Below are 21255 nucleotides of genomic sequence, written 5' to 3'. Positions count from 1 at the left end.
TTTTCATTGATCTTGTAAATCAGAGCTTCCTGTAACTAGCCCCTTCCCATCTACGATAATCACTGAAGTCACATGGGCTATCACACGTTTGCAAAGTTTGAAGGAAAGAGCCAGTATTTTACAATCATAGTTGGATTGAGTATTGAGGTCAAAAGCAAGGTTAGCAAAATTCTCTTATCTTTTTTTCCTGCCCGGCATTGTTAGGTAGGGTGATTTTTAGGAGAGGATTGTCGTTAAATAACTTCTATCTTCTGTAGCTTTGTGCCCTTGAGAAAATTATTTAACCTCTTTGCGCCTTAGTCGTATCATATTTAAATAGGATAATAATAGTATCTAACTCTTAGAGTTGTTGTGAAGATTAAGTGGCTTTTTATGGATCTGTATGTAGGTATAAACATAGGTCTAGACACGGATTCGGAAGTATAGATATAGGTAGAACCTTAGATTTATTCCTAGCACATAAAAAACTTTTTTTTTTAATTAATTAATTTATTTGGCTGCGCTGGGTCTTAGTTGTGGCACGCAGGATCTTCGTTGCAGCACGTGGGATATTTTAGTTGTGGCATGCAGTATCTTTAGTTGCAGCGTACAGGATCTTTTAGTTGCAGCAATGCAGGATCTAGTTCCCTGACCAGGGATCGAACCTGGGCCCCCTGCATTGGGAGCACAGAGTCTTAGCCACTGGACCACCAGGGAAGTCCTGCACATGGAAAACTCTTAATAAATATTATTATCACTGTCACTGCCACTACTATTATTATCAGTTTTCAAGATAGTAAGAGGCAGTATTGCATAGTGGAAAGAGCACACATAGGTTTTAGAGGAAATGAATTCTCAAGGCATGGCTCTGACATCTACTGCCAGGCCTTGGGCAAAGTAAAGGACCCCTCTGAGCTTCAGCTGCTGCACCATCAAGTGGGCAAAATAATGCCTTTGGTACAGAATATTCAATGAGGATAGTGAGGAGTGAATAAGATAACATGTGTAAAAGTACTGGTGCCCAGCCATCCTCAGTGTATGTTAGCTACTTCTTCTGTTTTTAGAGGCCAGGATGACACCAAGTTTTGCATCTTTACACTCATTTCTTTGTCTTAAAATGTTTCACCCTTCTCCTCCGTCATTTTGAGGACATAAAATACATGATTTCCCTTGACTCAATTCCACCTCATTCTCCTCTATGCAGGGATGAACATATACCAGTACCCAGTGGTGGAGCTGAATGACCCACCTTGTCTTCCAGGACCAGCTGAGTCTGGCTAATTAACTTAGTGAACATATATGCCTAGGTGAACATGTGAGAGGGATCCCTTTTTCTTCTTAGAACCTTCTACTGGAGGAGAACCGTCCAGGCCACGGCCAAATCTGACCCCACGCGGTTTGAGCTTAGGGACCTTCCTGATTGTAGGCCTGGAGGGTAGGAGGCTCAATCATGGTGTCTGTTCTCTGCTAGAGGAGCCTGGGCAGGGGAAGGGGGTCGGACCACCTCATGTCTTTCCCCCGGCTACACACTGGAATCACCCAGAGAGCTTCGGAAAATCTCAATACCCAGGCGGCACCCAGTGCAATCATATCAGAATTTAGAAAAGACATTTGGGTGATTCGGATGTGTGGTTAAGATCAAGAACAACCATCCTAGGCCACTCCACTAAGACCTTCACACGCAGGGAAATGCCTTTGTAATTACACTGCCCTTTAAGGGAACCTCTAATTCTATTTAACGTGTGCTAACTCTTCTTGCTTTTTGAGCTACCAACCTATTTTTTAAAATTCTAATAAATTTTATTGAGGTACTGGTTTACGTAGAATTAAAAAGCATCTATTTTAAGTGTATAGTTCAATGAATTTTAGCAAATATACACATACACTGAAGAGTGGAAGAAGATGCTATCCCAAAATATGCCACTTTGGCATAAGAATCGAGTTAAAGGCACTTGAAAAACAGCATAGACAAGAAAAACACTCTGATCTTTCTTCTTTTTCTCAAAAGCAGGAGATGAAATTCCCATGTGAAAGATGTCCTTCCTGTAGCAAAAGGAAAGTAACATTCTTATTGTCAAGGATGAGAAGTTGAGACTGAGAGACTTCTGTAAAATAGACCTTGTTAACATCATTCTTATTTTCCTCGAGCTTCCCAAAATAGTTTAGTTACTTTTCCACAATTACCTCTCTTGTTCAACCTGCTATAAAAACCTGTAGGTTCTTCCATTTCTTTGGGTCTTTATTCCTTATGAGGGATCTTGTGTCATGTGAAATTTATGTACATTTGTGTGCTTTTCTTCTGTTAATCTGTCTCTCATGTCAGTACAATTCTCAGGGCCAGCCAAAAAACCCTGAGAGTGTAGTATTAAAAATTTGCTTCCAGGCTTCCCTGGTGGCACAGTGGTTGAGAATCTGCCTGCCAATGCAGGGGACACGGGTTCGAGCCCTGGTCTGGGAAGATCCCACATGCCGCAGAGCAACTAGGCCTGTGAGCCACAACTACTGAGCCTGCGCGTCTGGAGCCTGTGCTCTGCAACAAGAGAGGCCGCGACAGTGAGAGGCCCGCGCACCGCGATGAAGAGTAGCCCGCGCTCGCCGCAACTAGGGAAAGCCCTTGCACAGAAATGAAGACCCAACACACCCAAAAATAAATAAATAAATAAATTTATTTAAAAAAAGAAAAAAACAGATGCTGTCACTGTAGGGTTTAACTGACTAAGCTTTAAAAAAAAAAAAAAAATTGCTTCCCATATGACACTCATGTAACCACCACCACAATCAACGCACAGACCGTTTTCATCACACCAAAAGGTTGCCTTGTGCCCCTTTGCAGTCAGTCCCCCGCCCCTCCAGCCCCATCCAGGAAACCCATGTGTGATCCTGTCATCTGAGGTTACAATCAGGAGTGTATGGTGGGTACCATTTTGTGTCTGGTGCGTTTTGCTCAGCAAACTGAGACTCATCCATGTCGTTGCCTGTATCAATAGTTCATTTTCTTATTGCTAAGTCAGAACCCATTCTGTGAATATTTTACCACTTCTCATCCATTCACCTCTTGGTAGATATATACCAACCTAATTTTGGTGCCACTTTTTGTTGTAATTCTCTCCCCCCGTTTCCTCTCATTTCCTTTTACAGTGAAAACAGGGAAGGTGATATTTCACCAGAGCTGATATTTTTCTATGAATTCCTGGGTTAGGTTCAGGCAACATACTTAGTGGTAACTGGGCACATGGCCAAATTGCTCTCCCCGGTATAAAGTGGACTCACCCAGCCTCACCCTCTGTTTTACTGAGCGCTCAGATCCCTTGGCTTCAGTGAACTTGTGGATGCTGATTCTGGGCTGCTATTTATTCCATTATACTCAAGCTCAGTTATTCACTAGGAGCTTAAGTGACTCATTTCATCATCTTTCTTTGGCTACCTACACTTAACTTTTGTGTTTTATGATATCACAACAGAATGGACACGTTCAGTTATGTAGCTGATTCATAAAGCCCTTAAAATGTCTCCAAGCTGCCAATTAATTCCCCAGAGTTAGTTTTATAAGCAAACTGGTCACACAAACACACACACATTTTATATATATATATATATATATGAGAAGTGCATTATACATACATAAACTTTTCACTTTATATTAGGAAGCAAAGGCTTTGCCAGTAAAGTCTCTTTTAAACATTTTTACTGGCTGCATATTTATCTTTTGAGTAGTTTGACAGTGTTGTGTAAAGTTAAATTTATACTTGCCATATGATCTGGTTATCGCCCCAAACCTATATGTGAATGATTACAGAAGTTTTATTTGTAATTGTCAAAAATTGGAAACAACCCAGATGCCCTTCAGCTGGCAAATGGGTAACAGACTATGGTATAATTGTACCATGGAGCACTACTGGGCAAGAGATAGGAACATACCATTGAACAAGGCGACAGTGTGGATGAATCTTAAAATGTATTGTGCTAAGTGCAAGAGGCCTGACACAGGACTATGCAGTCAGTGCTCCACATCGGGGGTTCTCCTCGCAGATACAAAGGACCGACTGTACTACACCATTGTACATAAGGGATATGAGCATCCACAGGTTTGATATCTGCCAGGGTCCTGGGACCAGTTCCCCGTGGATACCAAGTGATGACTCTATGCGATCTCACGTATATCACATTCTAAAATAGATAAAACTAGACGATCAGAAAGCAAATTAGTAGTTGCCAGGGTTTAAGGGAGGGGAGTGTTTGAGTGTAGAGGGGAAGCATGGAGGAATGTTTGGAGGTGATGAAACCTTGGTACCTTGGTTGTGGTGATTGTTATACAATGCTAGGTATTTGTCAAAGCTCACAAAACTGTATATTCCCTGGAGAAGTGAATTTTACTCTATTCAACTTTGAAAAATAAATTTTTAAATGGTAGCCTAAATTGTTCTTCTGCCTTCAACCATATCCCAGCCATACTCTCCACCCAAGTCCTCTCCTTAATTCTATATAAGCAGAAAACTGGGACAGGGAGAGGGAGAGGGAATGGTTAAGTCCTGAGTCCCTGGCTTCGCAGGAATGCCGCTGTGTGTTCTCTCTCGCACAGGGGCTTTATTAGGGTGATGTGGACTTGGATATCTGTCTGCAGCACATGTGCTGATTTTGCTGTCCTGTGTTTTTTTGAGGAGGTGGAAAAGAGAATTGAAAATTGCAGGGTGGAAAGAGAGGGCAGGCACAGAATGTGACTCTGCTTTTGATGTGACAAGGAGAGATGAGTTTACCATGAGTGTGGCTGAATTGTTTTTCTGCCACCCGTCCATGAGGAATGTTAGCCAGGTAAGAATACCTTAGTAGCAAGAGGCTTTGGGTTCTGACAAGTGAAAGGGACTTTGAACAGATGAGAAAAAGAAACTAATGATCCAATAGTTTCTAGCTTCTGTCACTGGCAAGGCAGTGGCAGGGTGACAGAAATGGATTAATCAGAATGAGGGACACAGATAAAGAAAAGCCAAGGGTTTAGTTTTCTATTTGTCTAGATCCCTATAAAACACTCAAGTAGAAGAGACTCTGTATGCAAGTAAAATCCAGTTTTGGGGTTTTGAGAAGGATTGGTCAAGGGAGGAGATGTAGAGCAGCTTAACTTTCAGCATCGAGCCATTCTGACAGGCTTCAGGTAGGAACGACCCACCTTGTCTCAGCCACTCTGACCCTAATCTCTCCCACTTCCCTTCCTCCACTGTGCTCCCTCGTAGTGCCAGACAAGAAAACCCAGGGCACTGGTCAGAGGCCTGGGACACAAGACAGTTGCGTTGCAACTGCTCTTCCCTTACAATTCTATGTCCACCTTTCTCTCTCTCTCTCTCTTTTTTTTTTTTTTTGGCTAAATTGAATATATGATTGAATTTTTAAAGCAGTTTGGACTTTTTAAGTGGTCAGACAATTGAAAAGTATAGAATCTGTCCAAGATCAGCAATAGGAAGGGAAATTCAACAAAGAATGGCCAAAGAGAATGACTTGGGAAAAAGTCAAATAGTTTCACACTTGTGCCCAGCCAAGTTCCAAGTGTTCAGTAGGTCTGCTTTGACAGATAGTTTCACATCAAGTACCTTTAGAACACGCAGGTCATGGCAGCTGAGAAGCAGCCCTCCTTTCAACTTCCCCCTGGTTTAAGACACCTTTGTGCTCTGGGATCCAGTCCCAGATATAAAAGGTGTTTCCTAGGCCAAGGGAAGTTACAGGATTGATTCCCCCTTGGGAACATTTTGGAGGCAATGTGTCAGGGATCTAAACCAGATTTGCCTTTGACTTTTAGGACACAAGACAATACATGGATGATGTTGGTTTACCCAGCAAATCTCAATTATGAAAGCAAGAATTGAAATGCATTGTGTGCCCACAATGATAGCCTTGGATACACCCTGGCTTATGGAATTCCCACAACCATACAAGAAAGGATTATGATAAGAAGGTGAAAGCAAAGTAAAAAGATAAAGTAACTACCCCGTGCTATATAGCTAGTAATATCAGTTCTTGAATTTTTTCTTTCTTTACAAACTGTGTTACTCTACAGAGTAAGAGAAGTAAAGCCTCAGGTCACCTTTATCAATCTGTTTAAAACAACAATGACAATAATGTTTCCTTTCATCCGCTACCACCTCTGATCTGCCCACCACCCCTTCCTTTCATCACATCTCTCGGCAGAGGGAAGATGCAGCTACCAAGATTTTCTTCAAGGTTTGGGTGCAAAAGGTCTCACCAAATGCCAAGAGTTGGGACAGTTTGCTGTTTGTTCAGTTGAGCCTCAGATAAAGTAGGTGTTTTTGCATTTAGGGAAAATACCTCCCTTCAACATCAGAATAACACTCAGCTACCTGAGCATCACATGCTCACCTGATTGGAGCCACACAAGAATAAGGATGGTGAGAGTGGTTGGTTTGAATCTCCTGTCTCTCACTGACCCTCGGGTCGGCACTGTGCACTCACAATTCACAGTTCACAGTCCCAGCACTTTCCAGGACCCTATACACAGGATCACTCTCTCTACAAACACCCGTGACTCCCAGCCTGAGGGCTTCCTCTGATTCCTGGAGCGAGCTCAGCCTGTCCTGGGGTAGGCGAGCGTGCCAAGGGTTCCATGCCATAGAGCCACCCTCTACCAGTTATGGATGGGTGTTGCCGGGTAATACCTCAACTGCTGCATCCCTTGTATGAAACACTCTGAAAGGTCTTACCCAGTCTCCCTGAGGAGCCCCAAAGGAGTGCACCCCATTTGTTCACAGAAACATCCTGCTCATGAATGCATCCTATGTTCCTTTCCTTTTCTTCCCTTTCCCACTTCCCCATGCCCCTACCAATGCTTCCTGGAATCACCTCCAAACCAACTACATGCATCCAGTCTTTGTCTTGGGGTCTGCTTAGTGGGAATTCACCCTAAGACACATTCACTTGAAAGAATGGAGGAAATTACCACATTGTGAAAATTGTTTTTTGTCTCTTATGCTCTCTCTCTTTGCATCTATCATCATGTATGTTAAACATGCAAGCAAGGAGACTCTTCTTTCTAAACAAAATCTTGTTTTATTAGTTGCAAGTTATATTTCCCTTCTGAATCCATCATTTCTGTTACTTTCTAGACACACAGGGCATCTACATGGCCCTACAGATATTGTGCAATTTCCCCTCTGCTTTTGTTCTTAAATACCTCTTTGTGCTAATAACCTCTTTTGGTTCACCTGATCCCAGGGAACTATTTCAAATGGTTTGAAAAGTTTCAAATGGGGATTGTGTGCTCGCTCCTCCCAACCATTACACCATGGCTTAATGGAGATAACAGAGTAACAGACTTGGGCTGGTTGTCCCAGAGCATTGAAAATTGCAGTAGACAGGCAGTGGTGGGTAAGGGTGGGAGATTATGTGGCATCTTTCTAGAAAGAAAGAAATGACTTGACGTGGTTGAGTTCCACTTTCTTATGAGGGTGGCAGGCAGAGCTGTGCCTCCTGGAATAAAAAGGAAAGCAGAATACCTGCGTGGAAGCACTGTGTGTGTGTGTGTGTGTGTGTGTGTGTGTTGGTGTGTGATCATGGGCACACATTTGTGACAGGGGTCCACTAGAGGGAGAAGCAAACTCTGTGATTTTTTTTAAGCAAAATATCTAAACACCTGCCATGGTTACTAATAGTTTGGGGCCTGTCTATCTACCTATCTGTCTATTGTCATCCATTCATCTATCTATCTACCTATCTATCTATCTATCCATCCATCTCTTTACCTATGAGGGTTCTGTGACTTTCTCTCTCCCAGGCTCCCTGTTTCCTCTTTTTCCTCCTCAATAATTGAAGGGTGTGTGAAACATGGTGAAGTTTGGGAGCAGGAAGACTACAGTTACTAATAATTCTCATACTTTTAAGGAGTGAATTTATCACTCCAGCTTTTGTGTGAAGTAAATCATAATAATCCCCAACGTCGTTGTTTTGCCCGGTAGTGGATATCCTGCTCAATGGGGGACGTCCCCACCCAACAATTTCCCGCCACGACATGATATCACCCTTGCTTTCCCCTCACTCCTGCTCCTGACTGATCATGGTGCTTTCCTGCGAGGCCCTGTGCAGTATGGCATATCCCCTCCTCTTGGGAATTGTAAGCAATGAACTTTTCTCTTAACGCTAACATTGATAACATTGACCTCTCCTTGTTGTCACTTAGTCATACCTACAAATTAAGTCCCAGGTACATTTTAAAACAGATACGCTCAGCTGGGCAGCAAGAGAGCAAACCCAATCACTTAAGCTCTTCTGATGATTTAATTGTCTGTCTCTCCTACTAAACTGTTAGTTCCGTGTTTATTTTGCTCACCTTTATATTCTCATTACCTAATAAAGTGTCTGGCACATTGTAAATTCTTGATAAATATTTATTGATTGAATGGACAAAATAGGAAGCCTGTGTTAGATGCAGCCTAGTACCCTAATGCAAATACTTCACACAAAAGCTGGAATAATAAATTCACTCCTTAAAACTATGAGAATCATTAGTAACTGTAGTCTTCTTGATCCCAAACTTCACCATGTTTCACACACCCTTCAATTATGAGGAGGAGAAAGAGGAAATAGGGAGCCTGGGAGAGAGAAAGTCACAGAAACCTCATAGGTAAATAGATGGATAGATAGATAGATGATAGATAGGTGGATGGATGAATGGGTGGATGGATAGATAGATAGATATGCCCCAAACTATTAGTAACGATGGCAGGTGTTTGGATATTTTGCTCAAAAAAAACCACAAAAAAACCCCACAGAGTTTGCTTCTCCCTCTAGTGGAGCCCCTGTCACAAATGTGTGTGACACACATGATCATGGGTTTGTGTGTTGGGGTTTGTGGTTAGGGAGTTTGTAATATGATGTCTGTGCAACCTGCAAAAACACAAGGACAGTATGGATGTAACAACTTAGCTGTTAGTTTGGCCCATACTTCAAGATGTCAAATCATCAATTACAGAAAATCAAGAATTATTATTACAGCAGCCTAGATCAGCAGTACCTGCCCCCCCGCCAACCAAATGACCCGAATATATTTGAGAAATGGATGCTTATTGTTTTATGCCACCAAGAGGTTTTGGTTGTTACACGCCAATGGCTGATCAGTACAGCTTACTTGACAGTTGTAAAGAGTTGACCTTTGCAAAGAGTAATCCAGGAAGATAAATGCCCTGACTTCATTCTCATCTCTCCCTTCAATATCCTTCCAGAGGTCAGAGGGCAAAGGAGACCATTCATGTAGTCCATATAGATTAGCCCTCTGGGATGGAGAACAGGGAGATGGAGGTGGAAGTGGGTCTGGAGGGGAAATGGAGGCCGTCCAGCTCAGAGACCCAAAAGGTAAGAAAGAGTTAACTTGTGAAGGGAGAAAGTTCTAAGCTAACAATACAACATGTGTGAGGTCCTTAAGTGGGAGGCAGCATGGTGTCTTGGGAAAAAGGCTGGTGTGTCAGGAAGATAGAGAACAAGGGGAGACAAGTGATAATGGGGTAGACAGGGGCCTTTCTTTGTACCTCCTTTAGGGTGAATAAAATGTGCATTATTTTCCCTGTATCTTAAGAGGGTTTTCAGCAAGGATAGTGGGTGACATCATTTTATTTATGTTTTTAAAAAGGCACTCTGGTTGCAGGACCAATAATGGATGAGAGGGGAGAGGAGGAAATAGGAGGAGGCCAGCTGAGAGGCCATGGAAGTTTATATCTTTTTTTTTTTAATTCTATTTTTTTATTGAAGTATAGTTGATTTACAATGTTGTGTTAGTTTCAGGTGTACAGCAAAGTGATTCAGTTATACATACATATATATCTATTTTTTTTCAGATTCTTTTCCCTTACAGGTTATTACAAAATATTGAGTATAGTTTCCTGTGCTATACAGTAGGTCCTTGTTGGTTATCTATTTTATATATAATAATGTGTATATGTTAATCCCAAACTCCTAATTTGAAGTTTATATCTTTAAACACTGTATCAGCATTAAGGATTTGTGAGTACCGCGGAGGGGCAGTTAGGCTAAAGCCAGGACAGAACTAATAAGAGCTGTTTCCAACAACAGGGCAGAAGTTAGGCTGGCCCCTGTGGCCTGAATGAGGGAAACAGTCCTTTCCAGCTGGAGAGACCTGTGTCAGCAAATAGTTTCACAGAAAGTCCCCAAGTGATTAAGGAGGATCACTCTGCTTCAGGGAAAGCACCTGTCCAAGGGGCCTGAAAGTGATGACTCAGGGCCTTTGAACTCCTGCTACTTGGCTTCCTTCCAGGGCCGGTTTGAAGGATGCTTTTCATTTGCTCTTTCTGTTTGGCTGCCCGAGAAGAACCAGAGTGGAGGGAAACTGCTGGGAGCCTAAAGGTAAAAGCGCAGGACCCTTCATCTCACCTCCGTCCTCAGCTACTGCTGCCACTCCCTCACTGCCCCTTGAGGGACTGGTCCTGAGGGAAACCTGCAGTTCCCTGTGGGACCTCCATGCCATCAGCTTGGCAGTCACTACCTGAGCCTCCTGCTAGTTGTCTGATGACAGAGAGAGAGACTGAGAGACCATCCTGGACCACAGCTCTTCAAGTCCTCACTTCCCTCTCCTGCCTCTGTAGAGTGAAATGGAAAGAGAGGGGTTTTTTAATGAAGTATTGATAAAATTATCTGCAAACACATAAAAGTAAACTTTGGCAACAGTCAGAGAGGTATGGAATACATTTTCTGACATAAAAGTTTTATGTCAGTATATTGGTCAGTTATCGCTGTGTAAGGAAGCACCTTGCATCTCAGTGGCTTTAATGAAACAAGTCTTTACTGTTGTTCATGCATTTGTGAGTCAGCTGGTGCTTGGCTGATGAGGCTGGGCTGGGATTGACGGTTGTACTTTGCACTGTGGGTCTGGGGTTGTCTGGGGCAGTTTTGCTTCAGACTGCAGTGGCGGGGGTGACTGTGTCCACATGAATCCCTCTTTCTCCCAAGACCGGGGGCTGGTCAAAGTACACTTTTCTCGTGGTGACAGCAGAACATCCACTGGACAGGTCCCTGCTTGTGTCACATCAAGGCAAAGTACTGGCCAAACCCAAAGTCAACAGGTGAGGAAATTTACTCTGCCGGTGGAGGGAGGGGTAGGTGTAAAGTCAGTGGAGTATCACTGAGAGTTTGATTAGAGAAGCAGAAGTACTGTGAGTGACATAGAATAGGGGATTTGGTGTAGGGACTGAGGCTTATGCAGTTGTGGGAGCTGGTTAAGAAGTCATTGTAAAGCTGTTGCCTCCATTGAGCCTGAGGTAGTCAGGGCCAGCAGCTGGAAGGGAAAGTCAGACAGACTGCAGGTCAGAGCAAGGACCACCTGGAACCCACATCAGCCTCTGTCTCCAAGCGTGAAGACACAGTGACTTGTAGGGAGGCTGGTGCCCTTGCTGGTGTGTGTGTGGCCGGCCGCACACATTGCTGGCACAGGAGCTGCAGAAGGTGAAGGAGGATTTCCAGCAGGAACTGGAGGACCTGTGGGCTGGCTGTCCTCCGTGCCAACAAGGGGAGCATGCATGGCGGTGACAATGTACAGGGGCTGCAGCGGCGCCAGGCCTGACACACACCTCCAGAACATAGACAGTGGCTGCTGCTTTACTTCCCTTTTCCAAAACTCACATAAATTTTTCTAGTGGCCAACTTCATCCAGGACCAGACAGAAGAAAATTTTGGGAAATGGAGTTCCAACTTAGTTAAGCTGACAAAGCAAAGTGGCCACATATGGAAAAGGGTGTGAATTCAGGAAGAGATAAAATATTGGGGCCAGTGATGCAAATGACCACACATAATAACTGTAGGGAACTGACTCAGTACAGGAGAGGACTAGTTGCCTGCCAGTGTCCATTCTTGCTTATTGAAACCAAAGATTTCAATGCCCTTCATCGACTTTATAAATTGTGCTTCTCTCTTCTGTGGAGAATGCAATAAATGTGGCTGATGGTGGGGCTGTTGGACGCAAGAGGGCAAGTTAGGTGGTAGAAGAGTATAAGGAGCCGGCCCCTGGGCGGAAGGTTACAGTGCTGTTGCCAGTTCATACGATGCCTGCTGACTATGCCATATCCTTGCTGCAAGTAAAGAGGAAATAAGGGCCACCCCATTTAGGTTTATCCTTGGTAAGTGTTATACAGAAGCAGCTGGGCCTGTAGAGGCAGAAAAATGTCAAATGACCAAGAAACACTTCAGGCACTGAGGAAAGAACACTAGATTAGGGGTCTGGAGACCGGGGTCCTACTTCAGAGGGACCACAACTAGTTGTAAAACTCTGAGTCGGTTAAGGTATTGCACCTGTTTCCTCATCTGTAAGTGGAAGTGTTGGACCAGAAAGCTTTCAGGCTGCCTTCTGCGTATTATGAGCCAAATAAGACCTTAGTCCACTCCTGTGATTCCCACTCTCCTACATGCTGCCATGCTTCTCTGTTGGTGTCTATTTGCGGCTGTGCTTAGACATTGGGGGAGGGGCAGAGATACCCAAATTAGGCACCCAAGTCCTGGATTCTCTTGCTAGAAAACCTGTTATCACTTTGTTTAGTACAATTTGCCTTGTTTGTGTCTTCATTTCTCCACCCTCTTTTTCAAGGAGGTATTGGTACAGGAACATGTGAACTGCACTCTGCTCCTTGCAATAAATCAATTGTTCAAAAAAAATGGATTGTGCTAATTCTTTCTTCCTGCAGCAGAGAGAACAAATGAAGTGAAGGGGAGGGAAGAAGGATGGTTTTATGGTGCTAGGGGTGGTAAGGATTGGGGGTGGCATGTTGGAGGGAAAATGAGAGAAAATAAATCCTTGCAAAACCTAACAACAAGCCCAACTAGTTTTTGGTGTTGGAGCACAGAGTGGTACACATGTGACAGTGTGCATCTCTCCAGCTGGACTTTTTTTTTTTTAGTTGAAAGTTTTAAGATCAGGGAATGCATGTATAGCCCTGCTCTAAGTTAGGAATGGAGAGCTGTAGAATCCAGGATTGCCTAAGTAACTCCTGCTTTGAAGGCTTGCCATGGTGTGTGAATAAAAAGAGCAGTGTTGGGCTTACCTGGTGGCGCAGTGGTTGGGAGTCCGCCTGCCGATGCAGGGGACACAGGTTCGTGCCCCGGGCCGGGAAGATCCCACATGCCGCAGAGCGGCTGGGCCCGTGAGTCATGGGCGCTGAGCCCGCGCGTCCAGAGCCTGTGCTCCGCAACGGGAGAGGCCACAACAATGAGAGGCCCACGTACCACAAAAAAAAAAAAAAAAAAAAAGAGCAGTGTTGTCTGTGTATTGAACAACGAGCAGAACTATCCCAAACATCCCTGGGAGTTTCCCTCGGTCACCTGGGCAACGAGCCATCTGGGAGCAGGACTGCCTTTCTCCCAGTGGAAGAAGCTACACCTAAAATCAGGTTCCTAAGTTGGGGGGTGGGATGAATTGGGAGATTGGGAATGACATATATACGCTATCGATACCATGTATAAAATTAGATAACTAATGAGAACCTACTGTGTAGCACAGAGAACTCTAGTCAATGCTCTGTGATGACCTAAATGGGAAGGAAATCAAAAAAAACAGGGGATATATGTATACATACAGCTGATTCACTTTGCTGTACAGCAGAAACTAACACAACATTGTAAAGCAACTATACCCCAATAAAAAAAAATAAAGAAAAAAAATTTTAAAAAATAAAATCAGCTTCCTATAGGACCAGAATCTTCCATCATCTTAAGAGCCAAATTTTCCACAGAATCAGAGCAGCTGGCTTTCTCAGACAACTGCTGTAAACAGCTGGCATCCCAAATCCGGTCTGCTTGGCAATAAGAATTCTTTATCCTCCCTCCCCCACCCCAACCCCAGCAATGTGAAAATGGGGGGCCAAAAAGAGGGAAAGGCTCCCTCCTCTGGAACAAAGCCCACGTTGTGTCCAGCCACTGTCACGGCTGTATTCCTTTAGGTCATCCAGAAAGTGTAAAACCCAGTTACAAGTGCTAGAAATTTGTTGGGGATAATGCCCATGAAAGATAAGCAGGGAGGAACCAGCGCGGGAAGACTTCAGACCACAGTGTGGATCGGACACCTGTGTCAAGAGAGGAGAAAGGCAGGCAGATTTGGGAGGAAGAACCTCAGGCAGGTGTACTGTACTTGCTCGTGGATACAGCCCTTAATACAGGTATGCAGAAAGGAAGCCCCGGGAGGTCCTCACGAGATGAAATGGGATTAGCTTTGTAGTTCTATAATCTTCTTCAGAGAAGATGCTGTTTCAGTCTCATTGGTGATTCCAGCTGCTCTGAGAGCCATCCTCTTTCAACGGGAGTCTGTTGCTGTCTTACAAACGCAACACATGTTCATTTGTCTTTGGTTTATATGCTTGAGGAATAATCTTTAGTTTATTATATTCATAATTTCTTTTATAAATATAAATTTATTTATTTATTTTTGGCTGTGTTGGGTCTTCGTTGCTGCTTGGGTTTTCTCTAGCTGCATCGAGCGGGGGCTGCTCTTCATTGCGGTGTGCAGGCTTCTCACTGCGGTGGCTTCTCTTGTTGTAGAGCGCGGGCTCTAGGTGCACGGGCTTCTGTAGTTGTGGCACACAGACTGAGTAGTTGTGGCTCGAGGGCTGTAGAGCACAGGCTCAGTAGTTGTGGTGCACGGGCTTAGTTGCTCTGCGGCATGTGTGATCTTCCCGGGCCAGGGCTCGAACCCATGTCCCCTGCATTGGCAGGTGGATTCTTAACCACTGCACCACCAGGGAAGCCTGCGTATTTATAATTTCTGAGTGGTGGTGGTAGGCTGATCCTGAAGGGGCATCTTGCTTTAGAAATACTGTAAATTCCTTTACAGTTTGGTCCAAATTAAGCCCTTAATATACTACGGGTTTGAAATTGCATTGCTCAAATGCATGAACGAGGTGACCTGTAATGGTCACTTCTTTGAAAGCCACGTGAAGAAATTCCTTTCGATCCAGCAATTTCATACATAGGAAGGTACTCCAGGGAATCCCTCACATGTGCACAAGGAGACTGCTCCTGGCATTCCCTGATGCAGCTCTGGGATAGTTTTGGTCAGCCCAACAGGGAAGGCCAGCACTAAGACTGCCCACAGAGGAATACCCCACTGGGCAAAAATGGCCAGGCCCCTGTAACTTTTTTTTTTTTTTTTTACATCTTTATAGGAGTATAAATTGCTTGACATTGTTGTGTTAGTTTCTGCTGTATAACAAAGTGAATCAGCTCTACGTATACTTATATCACCATATCCCCTCCCTCTTGCGTCTCCTTGCCACTCTCCCTATCCCACCCCTCTAGGTGGTCACAAAGCACTGAGCTGATCTCCCTGTGCTATGCGGCTGCTTCCCACTAGCTATCTATTTTACTTTTGGTAGTGTATATATGTCAGTGCCACTCTCTCTCTCTCAGTATGTCACAACATACCCTTCCCCCGTCCCTGTGTCCTTAAGTGCATTCTCTGTGCCTGCATCTTTATTCCTGTCCTGCCCCTAGGTTCTTCAGAACCTTTTTTTTTTAGATTCCATATATATGTGTTAGCATACGGTATTTGTTTTTCTCTTTCTGAGTTACTTCACTCTGTATGACAGACTCTAGGTCTATCCACCTCATTACAAATAGCTCAATTTTGTTTCTTTTTATAGCTGAGTAATATTCCATTGTATATATGTGCCACATCTTCTTTATCCGTTCATCTGTCGATGGACACTTCAGTTGCTTCCATGTCCTGGCTGTTGTAAATAGAGCTGCACTGAACATTGTGGTACATGACTATTTTTGAATTATGGTTTTCTCCGGGTATATGCCTAGTAGTGGGATTGTTGGGTCATATGGTAGTTCTAGTTTTAGTTTTTTAAGGAACCTCCTTACTGTTCTCCATAGTGGCTGTATCAATTTACATTCCCACCAACAGTGCAAGAGGGTTCCCTTTTCTTCACACCCTCTCCAGAATTTGTTGTTTGTACATTTTCTGATGATGCCTGTTCTAACTGGTGTGAGGTGATACCTCATTGTAGTTTTGATTCGCATTTCTCTAATGATTAGAGATGTTGGGCATCCTTTCATGTGTTTGTTGGCAATCTGTATATCTTTGGAGAAATGTCTATTTAGGTCTTCTGCCCATTTTTGGATTGGGTTGTTTGTTTTTTAGATATTGAGCTGCATGAGCTGCCTGTATATTTTGGAGATTAATCCTTTGTCAGTTGCTTTGTTTACAAATATGTTCTCCCATTCTGAGGGTTGTCTTTTAATCTTGTTTATGGTTTCCTTTGCTGTTCAAAAGCTTTTAAGTTTCATTAGGTCCCATTTTGTTTATTTTTGTTTGTATTTCCATTTCTCTAGGAGGTGGGTCAAAAAGGATCTTGCTGTGATTTATTACATGGAGTGTTCTGCCTATGTTTTCCTCTGAGAGTTTTATAGTGTCTGGCCTTACATTTAAGTCTTTAATCCATTTTGAGTTTATTTTTGTGTATGGTGTTAGGGAGTGTTCTAATTTCATTCTTTTACATGTAGCTGTCCAGTTTTCCCAGCACCACTTATTGAAGAGATTGTCTTTTCTCCATTGTATATTCTTGCCTCCTTTATCAAAGATAAGGTGACCATATGTGTGTGGGTTAAACTCCGGGCTTTCTATCCTGTTCCACTGATCTATGTTTCTGTTTTTGTGCCAGTACCATACTGTCTTGATTACTGTAGCTTTGTAGTATAGTTTGGAGTCAGGGAGCCTGATTCCTCCAGCTCTGTTTTTCTTTCTCAAGATTGCTTTGGCTATTCAGAGTCTTTTGTGTTTCCATACAAATTGTGAAAATTTTTGTTCTAGTTCTGTGAAAAATGCCATTGGTAGTTTGATAGAGATTGCACTGCATCTGTATTTTGCTTTGCGTCGTATAGTCATTTTCACAGTGTTGATTCTTCCAATCCAAGAACATGGTATATCTCTCCATCTGTTTGTATCATCTTTAATTTCTTTTCTCAGTGTCTTATAGTTTTCTGCATACAGGTTTTTTGTCTCCTTAGGTAGGTTCATTCCTAGGTATTTTATTCTTTTTGTTGCAGTGGTAAATGGGAGTATTTCCTTAATGTCTCTTTCAGATTTTTCATCATTAGTGTATAGGAATGCAAGAGATTTCTGTGCATTAATTTTGTATCCTGCAACTTTACCAAATTCATTGATTAGCTCTAGTAGTTTTCTGGTGGCATCTTTAGGATTCTCTATGTATAGTATCATGTCATCTGCAAACGGTGACAGTTTTACTTCTTCTTTTCTGATTTAGATTCCTTTTATTTCTTTTTCTTCTCTGATTGCTGTGGCTAAAACATCTAAAAGTATGTTGAATAATGGTGGTGAGAGTAGGCCCCTGTAACTTGTATGGTGCTCAGCCATTGGGGAGCTTCTGGAGGAGAGCTGGCCTTCCTGTTGTCTCCAGAGGCCCTAAAAGAGGAGGCTGTCTGTTCACTGTGCTCCTCATGGCAGATCTCTTTTGAATGAAGTCTTAGAGGTGCCCCTCCCTGGCTGCCTCCCTGGCCCTGGCATGCCTTTCAATTAGGATAATGAAAGATGAAGTATACTATGAATATCTGTATTGCTGACCTTGCCCTTGTGAGTTTTTCATTTCCTCAATCAAATCTATTCCTTAATCTTCATTATGTGACTTTATAGAATTGGTCCTGAAATTTAGAGCATAAATGGAGTGGAGGTGGGAGACCCACCTGCCTATCATGATGCAATTAACCCAAGAAAGGAGGCCACTGGTCTTCATTTCCCTGCCATCCAGAAGGCACTGCAGTGATTCTGTGGCTGTAGGGGAAGCAATGCAGTGCATGGTTGTGTCTACAACACCAGTGGCTAGCTGGGCCTCTTGGGCTTTAAAATTGCTCTGACAGCTCATAGAAAGTGTTCCTCAATACACGTTAATTGAACTGAATAACAGGCTTGTGTTTTTAGCAGTCACAAAGATGGTCACCTTAAGTGAATGACATCTTTTAAAGTACAGTTTGCACAGAATCTATAAGAGTGATATAGTGGGTGTGTTTCCATCGTATCTATATATAGGTAGGCAGCATTGCTCATGCTTTCCAAAGACAGACGACCTTTAAAAGCAATTTCAGAAGGAAAGATATGCAGAGTGCTATGGAATCCTGCTTCTAAAAGTCTTAAGCAGGCTATATAGCATAAAGTACAACCCTCCATCTGTCCCCCAGACTGATGCTTGAGCCCTGCTATACATGTTTGACAACGTTATTCCCTGTCATATCCTTCTAATGCTCCTCTGCACTTCAGGGGCTAGAAGTCTATGAACTATATTTCCCAGGCTCTCTTGTTTCCAGCCCTGTGGGTATCCTGTGGATATCATTTACCATTTACACTCTGTCAACGAGAGGCACTTATACTAAAGTGGAGTAGAGGTGAAAAGCTGCTTTCTCTTCTTCTAGAGTGGCAGCAGATGGTTATGTGGGCTTTGCATATATGCAGTTGGATTTTGCAGTGGTCTCTGAGTTTTCCTGATATTCACCTGATTCAGAGCTACAGACTAGCTAGGAAGTTAGCTGAGAGGTTCTCTGTGTTACCCACCCCTGTGTGATTGCAGCATTTGTCCATCTTGTGAGACTAGAACTGTAGAAGTGAAGCTGAAAACTAATGCCTGCATCCTGCCTTCAACTTGTCCAGCCCTTCCAACAGTTTTGTGATGACTAAATTATCTGTATTGAACCCCATTTCCTTTGAAATGCTTTAACTGGTTTTAGTTCTCATGAATGATAGAAACTAGTCCATGATATCATCTCCTGGGAGCTCTCCATATTTATGTTGGCCATCTTCAGATGTTTCATGGAATTCTCTAAACCATAAGTTACCATTTAGTTCTGGGGCAGCCCTGACATTTCTTTCTTATATCAAGCCCAACACTGCCTACGTGTAATTCTCCTTCAGTGTAGTTCTATCACTTGTGAGCATTCAGAATTACTGCGATCCTTTTTCCACATGGCAGTCATTCAAATACTTGAAATAACTTTTTATTTCCTTCTACCTGCGAACCACCTGCCTACTATTTTCTCCTCCAGGCAGAATGACCTTAGTTTCTCTGTGATTTCCTTATGTCTACAGCTTTCTAAGAGAGCCGTTCAGTCATTCCCTACACATTTTGGCCAATGATGGATGCTTTCGGGTGGAAACAAAGTCAAGGATGAAGTGACCCATGAACAAATTTAATTAAAAAGATAGATCAGAGAAAAACAAGTATAATGAAGACATAGTGAAAGGGTAATATCTATAATATATAAAGAGTTCTTACAAATTGGCAATAAAAAAATAACCAGAATAAAATCCCCAATATGTGCAAAAATATATTAGTAAAAGAGATAACATAAATGGCTGCCAAATATAAAATATATTTTCAAATTCAACTAGTAGTCAGGGAAATAAAAATAAAAGTAACACTGAAATATCCTTTCAAACCCATCAGACAGAAAAAAAGTGATAATAGCAGTTTATAGTGGGAATATGGGTAAAATTTTCTACTCATGTTTTTATGATGCAAAAATAGAGTATTAACACATTTTCTGAACATGCATTCTGGTAATACCTATTACAATCAAAATTACATAATCCTCTGACCCTGAAAATTCATTTCTGGGAATTTACTCCTAGATATACAATACATATTGATGTTACAGACCTTACACCAGTCACAAAAATTAACTCAAAATGAATCATTAATCTAAATGTAAAATGATATCACCTTTAGAAATTAACATAGGAGAAAATCTAAGTGCTCTTGGGTTTGGTGGTTAGTTCTTAGATACAACACCTAAAGCATGATCCATGAATGAAAAAATATTGATAAGTAAATTAAAATTTCTGCTCTCTGAAAGACACTGTTAAGAGGATGAAAAGACAAGCCACAGATTTGGGAGAAAATATTTGCAAAATGTATACATGATAAAGGACTTGTATCCAAACATGTACCTGATAAAGGATGTACAAATAACTCTTAAAACAATAAGGAATAAATGACCTAGTTAAAAAATAGGCAAAAGTATCTGAACAGGCACCTCACCAAAGAAGATTTACAGATAGCATACGTAAAGGTGCTCAACATCATATGTCATTTGGGAATTGCAAATTAAAGGAACAGTGAGATACTACTACACACCTATTAGAATGGCAAAAATCCAGAACACTGTCAACACCAAATGTTGGCGAGGATGTAGAGCAACAGAAACTCTAATTCACTGCTGGGGGGAATGCAAAATAGTACAGCCACAACGGAAGACAGTTTGGCAGTTTCTTACAAAGTTGAACATAGTCTTACCATATGTTTCAGCAGTTCCACTCCTTGATACTCACCCAAATGAACTGAAAATATGTCCACACAAAAACTTGCTCATAAATGTTGTATTATAATAAAATATTATATTATTATTTATTAATGTTTACTAATAATTGCCAAAAACTGGAAGCAAATAAGATGTCCCTCCATAGGTGAATAAACAAACTGATACATTCACACAATGGAATATTATTCAGTGATAAAAATAAATGAGTTATTATGCCATGAAAAACTTCAGCATTAAGGAGGAAACGTAAATGCATATTGCTGAGTAAAAGAAACCAGTCTGAAAAGGCTAGATTTCATGATTCCAACTATATGATATCCTGGGAAAAGCTGAACTACAGAGACAGTAAAAAGGTCAATGTTTGTCAGGGATTTGAGGGGAAGGGGGAAGGGATGAGTAGGTGGGGGTCAGGAGTTTTTAGGGCAGTGAAACTATTCAGGTGGGGGTCAGGGGTTTTTAGGGCAGTGAAACTATTCTGTATGATACTTTGATGGCAGATGCATGTCATTTTACATTTGTCAGAATCCATAGAATTGACCACACATAGTAAACTCTAATGTAAACTATGGACTTTAGTTAATAATCATGTATCAATATTTGTTAATGAATTTTAACAAATGTACTACACTAATGCAAGATGTTAATAAGTTATGTTAATAAGGGAAAACCGTGCATGCAGAGGAGTGAGGTATGTGGGAACTCTGTGTTATCTGCTCAAGTTTTCTGTAAACCTAACTTTTCTAAAAAAGAAAAAAGCTACTGTGTAATTTCACTTTTTTACATACAATTATGTATACATGTGATTTAATATTACTTAATATATTATATGCTATATAATTATATATTTATAATATTTATATATTATATATATAAAGAAATTAAATTTAAAAGGAAACATACTTTAATCAATCAGCTAGGTGGTATATTGACTCCAGTCTCTGGGTGGGTGAATTGGATCTT

The 21255-nt window shown here is 42.0% G+C and overlaps 1 pseudogene; it reads right to left on the bottom strand.

Moving 5' to 3' along the window:
- Window positions 1-14079: 14079 nt before the first annotated feature.
- On the bottom strand, window positions 14080-14930 carry LOC137232912 (UPF0538 protein C2orf76-like; annotated as a pseudogene).
- Between the last annotated feature and the right edge of the window lie 6325 nt (window positions 14931-21255).

The sequence above is a fragment of the Pseudorca crassidens genome, chromosome 10, assembly GCF_039906515.1.
Source record: "Pseudorca crassidens isolate mPseCra1 chromosome 10, mPseCra1.hap1, whole genome shotgun sequence".
NCBI lineage: Eukaryota > Metazoa > Chordata > Mammalia > Artiodactyla > Delphinidae > Pseudorca > Pseudorca crassidens.
This window is presented reverse-complemented; position numbering and strand designations above follow the sequence as displayed.